The sequence below is a fragment of the Gekko japonicus genome, unplaced genomic scaffold (assembly GCF_001447785.1).
Source record: "Gekko japonicus isolate JY-2015 unplaced genomic scaffold, Gekko_japonicus_V1.1 scaffold3472, whole genome shotgun sequence".
Classification (NCBI taxonomy): Eukaryota; Metazoa; Chordata; class Lepidosauria; order Squamata; family Gekkonidae; genus Gekko; species Gekko japonicus.
Genome location: NW_015175473.1, coordinates 56,171 through 67,158, shown reverse-complemented (window position 1 = coordinate 67,158; position 10,988 = coordinate 56,171).

Genomic DNA, 10,988 nt, shown 5'->3' with positions numbered 1-10,988 from the left:
AAACTCACGTTTTGAATTTTGAAAGACACCTTATGTGAGTGCTTAGTGTTTAGAAATGGTCCTAAATGTTTAATTAAATAAATACGTTAATTGAAAAGTTCCCAATCTTGCCATCTGCTCATATGTCCACGAGTCTGTGTACTGTCCCTACTGGCGGAAGTAGCCATTTTCTATGCAACCGTAGGCCACAATAAACCGATTAGCCTTTACAGTGCCCCGTTGGAATTACCATTGCCAACTCCATGCTGCAATTATTATTAAATTCTGTGCATATCCATGCCAGTGAACAGGTGCCCAGTCCGCTCTATGTACCATGTCTCTGTGCTTGATTGATAGGGTTGCCAACTCTGGGTTGGGAAATACCTGGAGATTTGTGAGGTGGCACCTGGGGAGGGTGGGGTTTGAGGAAGGGAGGGGCCTCAGCAGGGTCTAATGCCACAGAGCCCCCCCTCCAAAGCAGCCATTTTCTCCAGGGGAATTGATCTGGGTCATCTGGAGATCAACAATAACAGTGGGAGGTCTCCAGGTCCTACCTGGAGGTTGGCAACCCCCACTTAGAATGTGTTGTAACACTTAGAAGTGGCCTTTTGTCATAGGTTGCTTTTCTGGTCACACTGGAAACCTGTCCAGTGCTTACAGCGCAATCCTAAATAGCGTTAACACCCTCCTAAGCTCATTAATTTCGATAGCCTCAGAAAGGTGTAACTCTGTGGAGGACCGCACAGTTATTCACTTACCGACAGGCTCTTACCTCATGCAGAATTAACAAAATACTGAACGTTCTACCTAGAGATATGGGGGCCACCACGGGAAATCTTCCCTAATTAGCCCTTTAAGGGGATGCTGACTAACAAACCTAATTTTCTCCTTTGTCTCCCTCAGGACTCTTTCTCCTACCAGCCAATTATGACAAATAAACAAACCTGAAGCTAATGAGGAAACTTTTTAAAAATAAGTTGAGGAAGTCTCGGCAACCCAGGAGAGCAATGAGCTTAACTAGACTTGGGGGAGGAAAGTCCATGTGGGAAAGCAGTGTAACAGGAGAATGTAGCTGTTCTAATACGGGAAGTCTTCTAGCATGTCCCGTCAAGAAAATCTGTGTATTCAGCTCACTGACGGATTTAGAAAAGGAGGCCTTCACATACACGCTAGCCACATGGGAGTTGTTTCAACATGTATGAATCCTTCCCACTCAGTTTGACAAAGGGTGCTTTGACTGTTGAAAGCTCACCCCCCCCCCCAAATGTAAGCTTATTAAAGTTTTCTGGACAAAAATCCTACAGGAAATCTATAACATCACTGGTTTGAACTTACCGTTTTCTCCCGAATCCATGTTGCTGGGGTTCTGGATAGACTCTTCCTGTCATAAAAGAGAAAAACAGATTATTTCACCGTTACTGACCGCAGCTAGAACACCATTAGCGTCAAAGTGGAAAAACACCACATATCCCCTTGCTGTCAGCATGGAGAGAGAAATTATGGGAACATTTCATGCTAAGTAAGATTTCAGTGTACTCCAATCCTCACACTCTGGACAACACCTACACAAAAATGGTGGAGATTTAGTACCTCATAGTTCAGTATTTAATGGAAAACAACACCTTGCCAAAAAATCCACACTAACATGATTTTATCTACTTTTAACATAACTCGAGGATCCTATAAATAATAGCTGAAACCCTTACTATGCTGAGTCGTAGCCTTTGATTTTACTTAGGATTTAACTTTTTTTAAAAAAGAAGAAAACCCATACCCCCAAAATCTCATTGGTCTCTATGGTTCTACTGGACTCAAGACTAGCTCTCCCACTCAGTCAGTACCCCATGGAGAAGGTGGATGACAATGTTTGGCCTCCTCCAGGGAGGCCATGTTATTCCAAAGTGAATTTTTATAGCTTGGGACCCTATCACATGAAAACAGGGGCATGTCCCTGTGGTCCCAGAGACTAGTTTTAAAATGAAAATTTAAAAATTGTGTTTGGGGAAGGGCATTTGGTAGGGGTGTTTCATGCTCTTTCAGAAAGCATTTGATCCTAACGAATGGGCCTCATCAATAGACCATCTACTCTTTGCTATTCCCGTATGGCGTCACGTGTTCTCATCGGTTGTCTCTCAGCAGGACGTAGGGATCTGAGTGAGACAGGGTTGTCAACTCCATGTTGGGAAATTCCTGGAGATTTGGGGCGGTGCCCGGGGAGGGCAAGGTTTGGGGAAAGGAGGGAGCTTTTCAGGGATGTGAAGCCACGGAGTCCATCCATTGAAGCTGCCATTTTCTCCAGAGAAACTGATTTCTGTAGTATGGAGATCAGTTGTAATTGCAGGAAAACTTCAGTCCCCACCTGGGATTGATAGCCATCATGGTGTAGTGGTTAGAGCAGGGGCGGCGAAACTGTGGCTCATTCCACATCCGGCTCTTTCACACATATTGTGTGGTTCCTGGCATGGCTGCTGGGGAAGTGAAGGGGAGGCATACTTTTCTCCCTCCCTCCCGTCTATTTGCTTTCTTTGTTTCTCTCTCTCTTTCTTTCCACCTCTTTCATTCTTTCTTTCCACTTCTCTTTTTCTTTCTCTCTTAGACAAATAAAATTCATTGGCAAACAAATATCTTTGGACAAATAAATATCATTATTAATATCGGTTTTTACCCCTTTTGTTTTTATTTTTGGCAGTCTAATTTAATGTTAAGAAAAAGCAAATAAGCATATTTTTAATAAAAATGGGTGCATAATATTTGTTCCTGTCTTGCAGCTCTCAAACATCTGAAGTTTATTCTATGTGGCTCTTACATTGAGCAAGTTTGGCCACCCTTGGGTTAGAGTTTCAAACTAGGATCTGGGGGATCAAGGTTCACATTTTTGCTCTACCATGGAAACTCACCAGGTAATGCTGGGCAAATCACACAGTCTCAGCCTAACCTACTTCACAGTGTTGCTGTAAGGATATTTCATTTATTTATTTAATTCGATTTGTATCCCGCTCTCCCTGCAAACAGGCTCAGGGTGGGTTCCATCATAAAATTCACAGTACATCAAATCAACAGTTAAAATATATCTAAAAACCTATCTAAAACCAGTTGATCCATAAAAGACTGGTGCCTCAACATATCTCAGCAAGAAGCAGTTGGTTCCCAGGTGGCCATTTGGATCTGAGGTCACTGGAGGGGAGGCCAATAGCAGGTGGGTGCCCGCTGCCTCAGCTGAAAGTCTGGCGGAAGAGCTCTGTCTTGCAGGCCCTGTGGAACTGTAATAGGTCCCGCAGGGCCCTGATTTCTAATGGGAGCTCATTCCACCAGGTAGGGGCCAGGGCCAAAAAAGCGCTGGCACTCGTTGAGGCAAGTCGGACATCCCTGGGGCCGGGAACCACCAGGAGTTGTTGATTAATAGATCATAAGTTCTTGCGGGGCATATATGGGGAAAGGCGGTCCCAAAGGTACACTGGCCCCTGGCAGTATATTTATTTATTTGTTTATTTATACATTCGGCTTATATACCGCCCTTTTAAAAAAGAAGAAAGCCCATACCCCCAAAATCTCATTGGTCTCTAAGGTTCTACTGGACTCAAGACTAGCTCTCCCACTCAGTCAGTACCCCATGGAGAAGGTGGATGACAATGTTTGGCCTCCTCCAGGGAGGCCATGTTATTTCAAAGTGAATTTTTATAGTTTGGGACTCAGCATAGTAAGGGTTTCAGCTATTATTTATAGGGCTTTAAAGGTAAGTACCAGCACCTTGAACCGGATCCAGTACACAACAGGCAGGCAGTGCAGTTCCCACAGCACTGGGTGGCAATGTTCCCTCTAAGCTGTAGAGTCTTGTGAGCAAAAATTCTACTTTGTGAGCGACTGGCCTTAAAGTTGTGAGCAAGCGATTTGGCTACCACATAAATTAGTTTGCTCTGGAGCCCATCCTTCCTGAGCTGAGACAAAAATGTGTGAGCCGGAGGCTAAAAAAACTGTGAGCTAGCTCACACCAACTCAGCTTAGAGGGAACACTGCTGGGTGGATACGATAAAATGGAGGAGAGGGAACGTTGGAGAGAAAAGTGAGGTATAAATGAGGTAAATACATAAATACAAGTAGAGTTTGGTGATGGCCCAGACTAGCCTGATGTCATCGGATCTCGGAAGCTAAGGAGGGGTTGGCCCTGGTTGCTACTTGGATAGGAGACCCCCCAGGAAGTCCAGGGTCACTCCGCAGAGGCAGGCAAGGGCAAACCACTTCTCTTTACTGCGGGGGGGGGGGGCGGGCAGATCGTGAAAGCAGTGAGGATCAAGCCAAAGCCCCCACACAGAGGTACAACTAACAGGATTCTAAATTTTATTTTCTGTTTATACCCTGTCTTTCACCCCAGTGGGGCTCCAAAGCAGCTTACACCCTTCTCCTCTCTTCCGTTTTACCCTCACAGCAACCCTGTGAGGATGGTTAGGTTGAGAGTATGTGACTGGCCCCCCCATATGTAATGGTTGAGGAGATTCTGTTTCACTGTATCTGAAGAAGTGTACTTGCGTATGAAAGCTTATACCTTGAATAAAACTTTGTTGGTCTTAGAGGTGCCGCCGGACTCAGACTTTGTTCCGCTGGGTCTTAAATGAGCTCTCTTTAAGTCCCCTGGATTTCAGTGGGAGAAAAGTTCAAGACAATCCTATACATCTTTTGCTTAAAAATTAAAACTGTTGATTTCAATGGAGGAGGAGGAGATTGGATTTATACCCCACCCTTCACTACCCAAAGGAGTCTCAGAGTGGCTTACAAACTCCTTTCCCTTCCCCTCCCCACCACAGACACCCTGTGAGGTAAAAGAAGGAGAAGAAGAGATTGGATTTATACCCCGCCCTTCACGAGCCAAAGGAGTCTCAGAGCGGCTTACAAACTCCTTTCCCTTCCCCTCCCCACAACAGACACCCTGTGAGGTAGGTGGGGCTGAGAGACAAAAACTGCTCTTTTTCAAGGACAGCTCTTATCAGAACTATGGCTTGCCCAAGGTCATTCAGCCAGGTGCCAGTGGAGGAGTGGGGAATCAAACCCGGTTCTTCCAGATTAGAGTCCGCACACTTAACCACTACACCAAACTGGCTCTCTCTCAAGGGATTCACTCCTGTGGGTCTGAAGAAATGTTCATGCACATAGTAGCTTATACCTAGAATTCAACGTTGTTGGTCTCAAAGGTGCCGCTGGACTCACAAATGATGTGTTAATGATATAATGAAATTTGTAAGAAGGGGGAGAAGCATTGCGGGAAGCCACTGGAGGGAGGGGAGGAAGGGAATGAGGTAAACAATGGACTGAATGATTTAATCTTATATGTTATGTTCCTAAGAAAATAAAAATTTGTTTACCAAAAAATAAATTTCACACAGTGTATTTGGTAAATGGACCACCCTCAGCATGGCTGCTGCCATGAGGGGTTGCCACCCTCCAGGTGGGACCTGGAGATCCCCAGGAATTACGGTTCATCTCCAGAGTACAAAGATCAGGTCCCCTGGAGAAAAGGGATGCTTTGAGGAGGAGGAGGAGATTGGATTTATACCCCACCCTTCACTACCCGAAGGTGTCTCAGAGCGGCTTACAAACTCCTCTCCCAGATTAGAGTCTGCACACTTAACCACTACGCCAAACTGGCTTTGGAGGGTGGATTGCAGGGGTCATTTCCTGCAGGAGCGCACAGGAGCAGAGCTCCAGCAGTAAGGAGCCCAGGGGGCGGGCACATGCAACAAGCCCCACCCCCTGCTTCCAGCAGCCCTCGGTCAGAGCAAGAAGCAGCCAGGTAAGTTGCAGAGCCCCCCCGCCCCACGCGCCGGCCCCAAACAGTCCAGTGGCACCTTTAAGACCAAGTTTTTTCAGGTACAAGCTCTCCCTCCTCTGCGAGGACACATCTGCATGCCAAACCCCCTCCCCAATAGCTAGCAATCCAAAACAGTCCAGTGGAGCCTGAGCGGTGGGTGTTGCCTTCTGACACAGTTCCGGTGATGTCATGGGGTGTGGCATATGCAAATAAGTTTTGCTAATGAGCTATGCTAATGAGCTCCTGCACCTCTTTTTCTATGAAATGACCCCTGGTGGATTGTATGGCATTATATCCTACTGAAGGAGCTGCGGTGGCTCAAGTGGTTAAGACGCTGAGCTGCAGGCTGTGGAGGTCAGTAGTTCAGCAGTTCGAGACCCGGGTGCCGCATTGATGGAGTGAGCTCCCGTCTCTAGTTCCAGCTCCTGCCAACCTAGCAGTTCGAAAGCAAGACATTGCAAGTAGATAAATAGGGACCACTTCGGTGGGAAGGGAACAGCGTTCCGTGCACCTTGGTGTTTAGTCATGCCGGCCACATGACCACGGAAATGTCTTTGGACAGCGCTGGCTCTTCGGCTTTGAAACGGAGATGAGCACTGCAACCCTAGAGTCGGATTCGACTGGCTTTCGAGCAAGGGAATCTTTTTTTGTTCTTCAGTCGCCAAGTCGAGTCCGACTCTTCGCGACCCCATGGACCTTTAACTTTACCTTTATATCCTACTGAGGTCCCCCCTCCCCCAAATCCTGCCCTCCCCAGATGCCACTCCCAAATCTCCAGGAATTCCCAACCCAGAGTTGGTAACTGTACAACTCCGGTTGCCAACATCCAGGTGGGGCCTGAAGATCTCCCAGAATTACAACTGATCTCCTGACAACAGAGCGCTGGGCATTCAGCAGGCCCCAATCTGGCTGCGTTGTTATGTACGTGCTGAAGTTATTTAACGCCAAGCCCTTATTCTCCATGAATCTCTCCTTGACTGCCGTGAAAGATGTGACCAGACCACATAACCAAGCAGTCTTTCAGACCTGATGGCCAAACACCTATCGGCAGGGCCGCAAGGAAGGGTCCCTTGCACATTAAATAAAACAAGACCCGCCTCTAAATCACCAGATGAGACTGAGCACGCTCATTGCCTTCAGGAGATACTGAGGGCAGTAAAGTGACAGTTAAAGGAAAAACAGAAACAATGAAGAGAGGAGAAATTGGCTTGACTGAGTCTCTAACAGTTTTTAGTATTCTAAAAACCTGGATTGCTCTAAATTTTTACGGGCTCTGAGAACCTAGCAATTCAAAGAAAGGGGGGGGATCTGAATTAATACAATCCTAGTTTTTAAAGAACATGAAATTGAGCCAACTTCAGAGGACGGCGGAAGACAGGAGGGCTTGGCGGGAGCTGGTCCATGGGGTCGCGAAGAGTCGGACTCGACTGTGCGACTGAACAACAACAACAAAAGTTTTTAATTGTTTCTTCTCACACTTTAAAAAAAAAAACATTTACATTTTGACGGAAAGGTTCTTCAGTCCTGAAGTTCTGTGGCTGGAGATGACATGGGGGGAAAAAATAAAAGAATGACCCACCCCAACATAAACAGTGCCATTTTTAGCTCTCCCCCTTGCTATACTTTGCTTCCAAAGGGACTTGTATTAATGATACCCCGCAGGAAACACCTTGCCGCTTGGCCTCAAAGGGCCATGTCCCGAAATACAAATGGGTTCTTAAAACCCTCAGTTCTCTACTTCACAGTTAGAAAGTGGCCATGAGGCGTCAGACGACTACAGGCCCATCCGATCCCTCACTGTCCCCAGCCTGATGCCTCTGGGATTGTTCGAGGACCTTTTAAAGAACAACAGTGTCCCACTCAAGGGATGCAGCAGGACATGGTTTGGTGTCTCTAAGCTGCTCAGACCTTATGGAACACATGGCCGCCCACCTGATGTCTCGACTTGGTGAAAAAAACCCCTCATATTAGGTTTTGCAAAGCTCCGGCACTCTTCTTTGAAGTCACAAGAACAACCTTGGATGGATCAGATTTAATTTAGTTGGGTCTGGAGTAGGTCATATTTCAATTCAACATCTTCTTCCAGAAGCCGCCATCCAGAAGCCTTTGGGAAGCTCAGGCACTCGTCGTAAAAGTTGCTCCAAGATCAGTGGACAAGTTCTTCTCGCACAGTCTTCGACGGTTCTTGGCTGTTCAGAGATAGAAAAAGTAGAAGGGGTTGAAGTCCTTCCTAAAATCTGAAACTGCCCCCTTGAATCTCAAACCCAGTTCGTCGTTTTTGTACCCAATCTCTATGGAAAGGACATGAATGAATCGTTCACCAATATCCCACTACAAGGTCTTCTGGCTGGGTTGTTTTTAAAGTCGGCTCAACCTCTTTGTTCTTGTCTTTGCCCAGTTCACTGCTATACAGTGCATTGTGATCCCAGTCTTCATTCATGCTGATCTTGTTCCACGACTTCCAAACAAGATTCGGTGGCTTCCTCTTCTGGATTTCAGTTGTTTTGTCCATTGTTGGAGTGGCGCTTAATCATTTCCAGACACAAGTCGCTATTACTGGTAAGCTGGGAAAACATGCTAAAAGAGAGACTGTAGGTATGTTAATAATAAGCCCAGTTCCAGCTAGCCAGCAGAACCAAGGGAATCTAGTTCTCGTTAAGAGCAGGCTCTTATTTAGAATTTTCAGTTTTATTTGCAGGCTACCTTAAGTTTAACTAGGGATAAGATGATCATATTAAAGTACCAGGAGGGAAGGAAACACTTGGTGCAAACGGAGACTGGGGGACAAGGGGACCTTTGGAGGAAGTGGTCACATCAGGGATGGCAAAGAATGACAAGTGTTCCCTCTGAGTTACTGTGAGCTAGTTTTGTAGCCTCCGGCTCACACATTTTTGTCAGCTCAGGAAGGACGGCTCCAGAACAAACTAATTTATGTAGTAGCCAAAATCACTCACTCACAACTTTAATGCCAGTAGCTTACAAAGTAGAATTTTTGCTCACAAGACTCTGCAGCTTAGAGGGAGCATTGGATACAGGCTGCAGTCCACACGGTCAGTAAGTCCCATTGACTCACTTCTGAGAGGATGTGAAGGGGAGTGTGTTGCTTATGGCAATGCTGTTAGGGTTGCCAGCCTCCAGGCGGGACCTGGAGATCTACTGGAATTACAGGTGCTATCCATACAACAGAGACCAGTTCCTCTGGAGGAAATGGTTGCTTTAGAGGGTGAACTTCTGTGGCATTGGACCCTGCTTTTTTGCTGAACTCCCATTCCTGCCTGAACTATGGTTGCCAAGTCCATTTTAGCCCCCAGCGGGGGACTTTGGGGGGTGTTCCTGGAGGGGGCGGGGCATCCCGATGTGATGATGTCATGTGGGGGAACGTCCGCCCCCCCGCCCGCCCGATGGGCATGTGGAAAACGCCAGCTCCCTGCACTTAAAGGGAGCCCCTTTAAGTGCAGGGAGAAGGGAGAGGGGTGGCTGCGGGTGTTGGGGCTTGGGGGCGGGGCTGGCTAGCCAGCTGGCTGGCAGCGGGTAGAACCCCCCCAAAAGTGGGGGACCACTGCCAAACCGGGGGGTTTGGCAACCCTAGCCTGAACCCTGTCCTCCTCAGGCTCTACCCCAAAATCTCCAGGAATTGTCCAACCCAAAGTTGCCAGCCCTAGATAGTATAGATGAAACCCCTGCCCTATATTAGGGGTAGAAAACTGTCAGTGAGGTCCTTTGCCAGGGAATTTTCACAAAGGCAGGGAAGGGTGTCAGAGAGATCTGCCTTGGGGGATGTCTTCAAATTCAATGGGTTCAATTGGCTTTTGGTTGGACGGGGAATCTTTCTGAGAGAAGGTCTATCTTCCGGTTACAGGCAAGACATTTCTTGGTAAGGGGGGGGGATGCTAAAGGAGAGGAGGAGATATTTTGTTCATAGAACGGTAGACAGAATACTGACCTTGGTGAGCCAAGGGTCTTATTCAAGACTAGGCAGCTTCATATGTTCATATATTCTTGTCCATAACTCTTCACTCCCGGAAGTGCTTTTTGACAAATGACTCCGTTTGAGAGAGACCGAAATCACCTTTGAGGTAATGCTGCCCATGGGCCTACAAAAAAGCCTCCTGACCCTTTTGTTTGGAAATTGGCAGGCAAAGCTTTTCACAGTAGCGAGGTCAAGAAAACCCCTGGTAAATACAATCCCACTTAGAATGAGAAGAGGAACTTGGCATCACGTCACAGTCAAGTTGTGGCGACGCCATTCATGGGGTGTTCCAGGCAAGAGATGAGCAGCAGTGGTTTACCATTGCCTTCCTCTGCATAGCAACCTCAGCCATCTTTGGTGGTCTCCCATCCAAGTACTGACCATGGCCAGCCATGCATACCTTCCAAGCCCCAACGAGCAATGGCTAATCTGGGCTATTTAGGACATTCCGTGCCCACAGTTTGACAACGGTATTGTTAAGAATTGTAGGGGTAAGACAGAGAGATCTCCGGGAAACTCAGTGCCACTTTTCTGAAGGGGGAGGCCATTTATGAAATTTGCTCCCCCCCTCCTTTACAATTCATTGTAGCTCCTAATTGTTGGGCAATCTGTATGTAGAGGCAGGGGACTCCGATTGTCACATGTTCCATTGATGTTATTTTTCAGTTCGGTGTCGTGGTGAGGAGCACAGAATCTAATCTGGGAGAACCGGGTTTGATTCCTCACTCCTCCACATGCCACTGCTGGCGTGACCTTGGGTCAGTCACAAGTCCTCTCAGAGCTGTTCTCTAAAGGGCAGTCCTCGAAAGAGCTCTCTCAGCCCCGCCTACCCCACAAGGTGTCTATTGCAGGGAGGGGAAGGGGAAGCAGATTGTAAGCTGCTCTGAGACTGCTTCGGGAAGTGAAGGGCAGGGTATAAATCCAGTATACTGGCTCAGCTGGTTACCACGGTGACCACACACTGGAAACTGGAGACGCAGTCTGGAATCAAGTCAAATAACAGAGCCAAGGGTGAGAGAGCCAGGAAATCTGTCCAAGGTTGTAGGGGCGAGGAGCAAGAAGCGGTTGCTACAAGCCAGGAGCAGATCTGAGCTTGCACTGTTGCTACTGCACTGAGGCAGGTGTGTGGGGGTGTTTATGAACAAGTCCTCCCTTCCCTGGGAGTCAATCTGCTAAGACTCACAGCTCCTCCCATTGCTTTTGCAAAAGCTGCAGTCTGGCACTCTTCCTTCGCTCTTG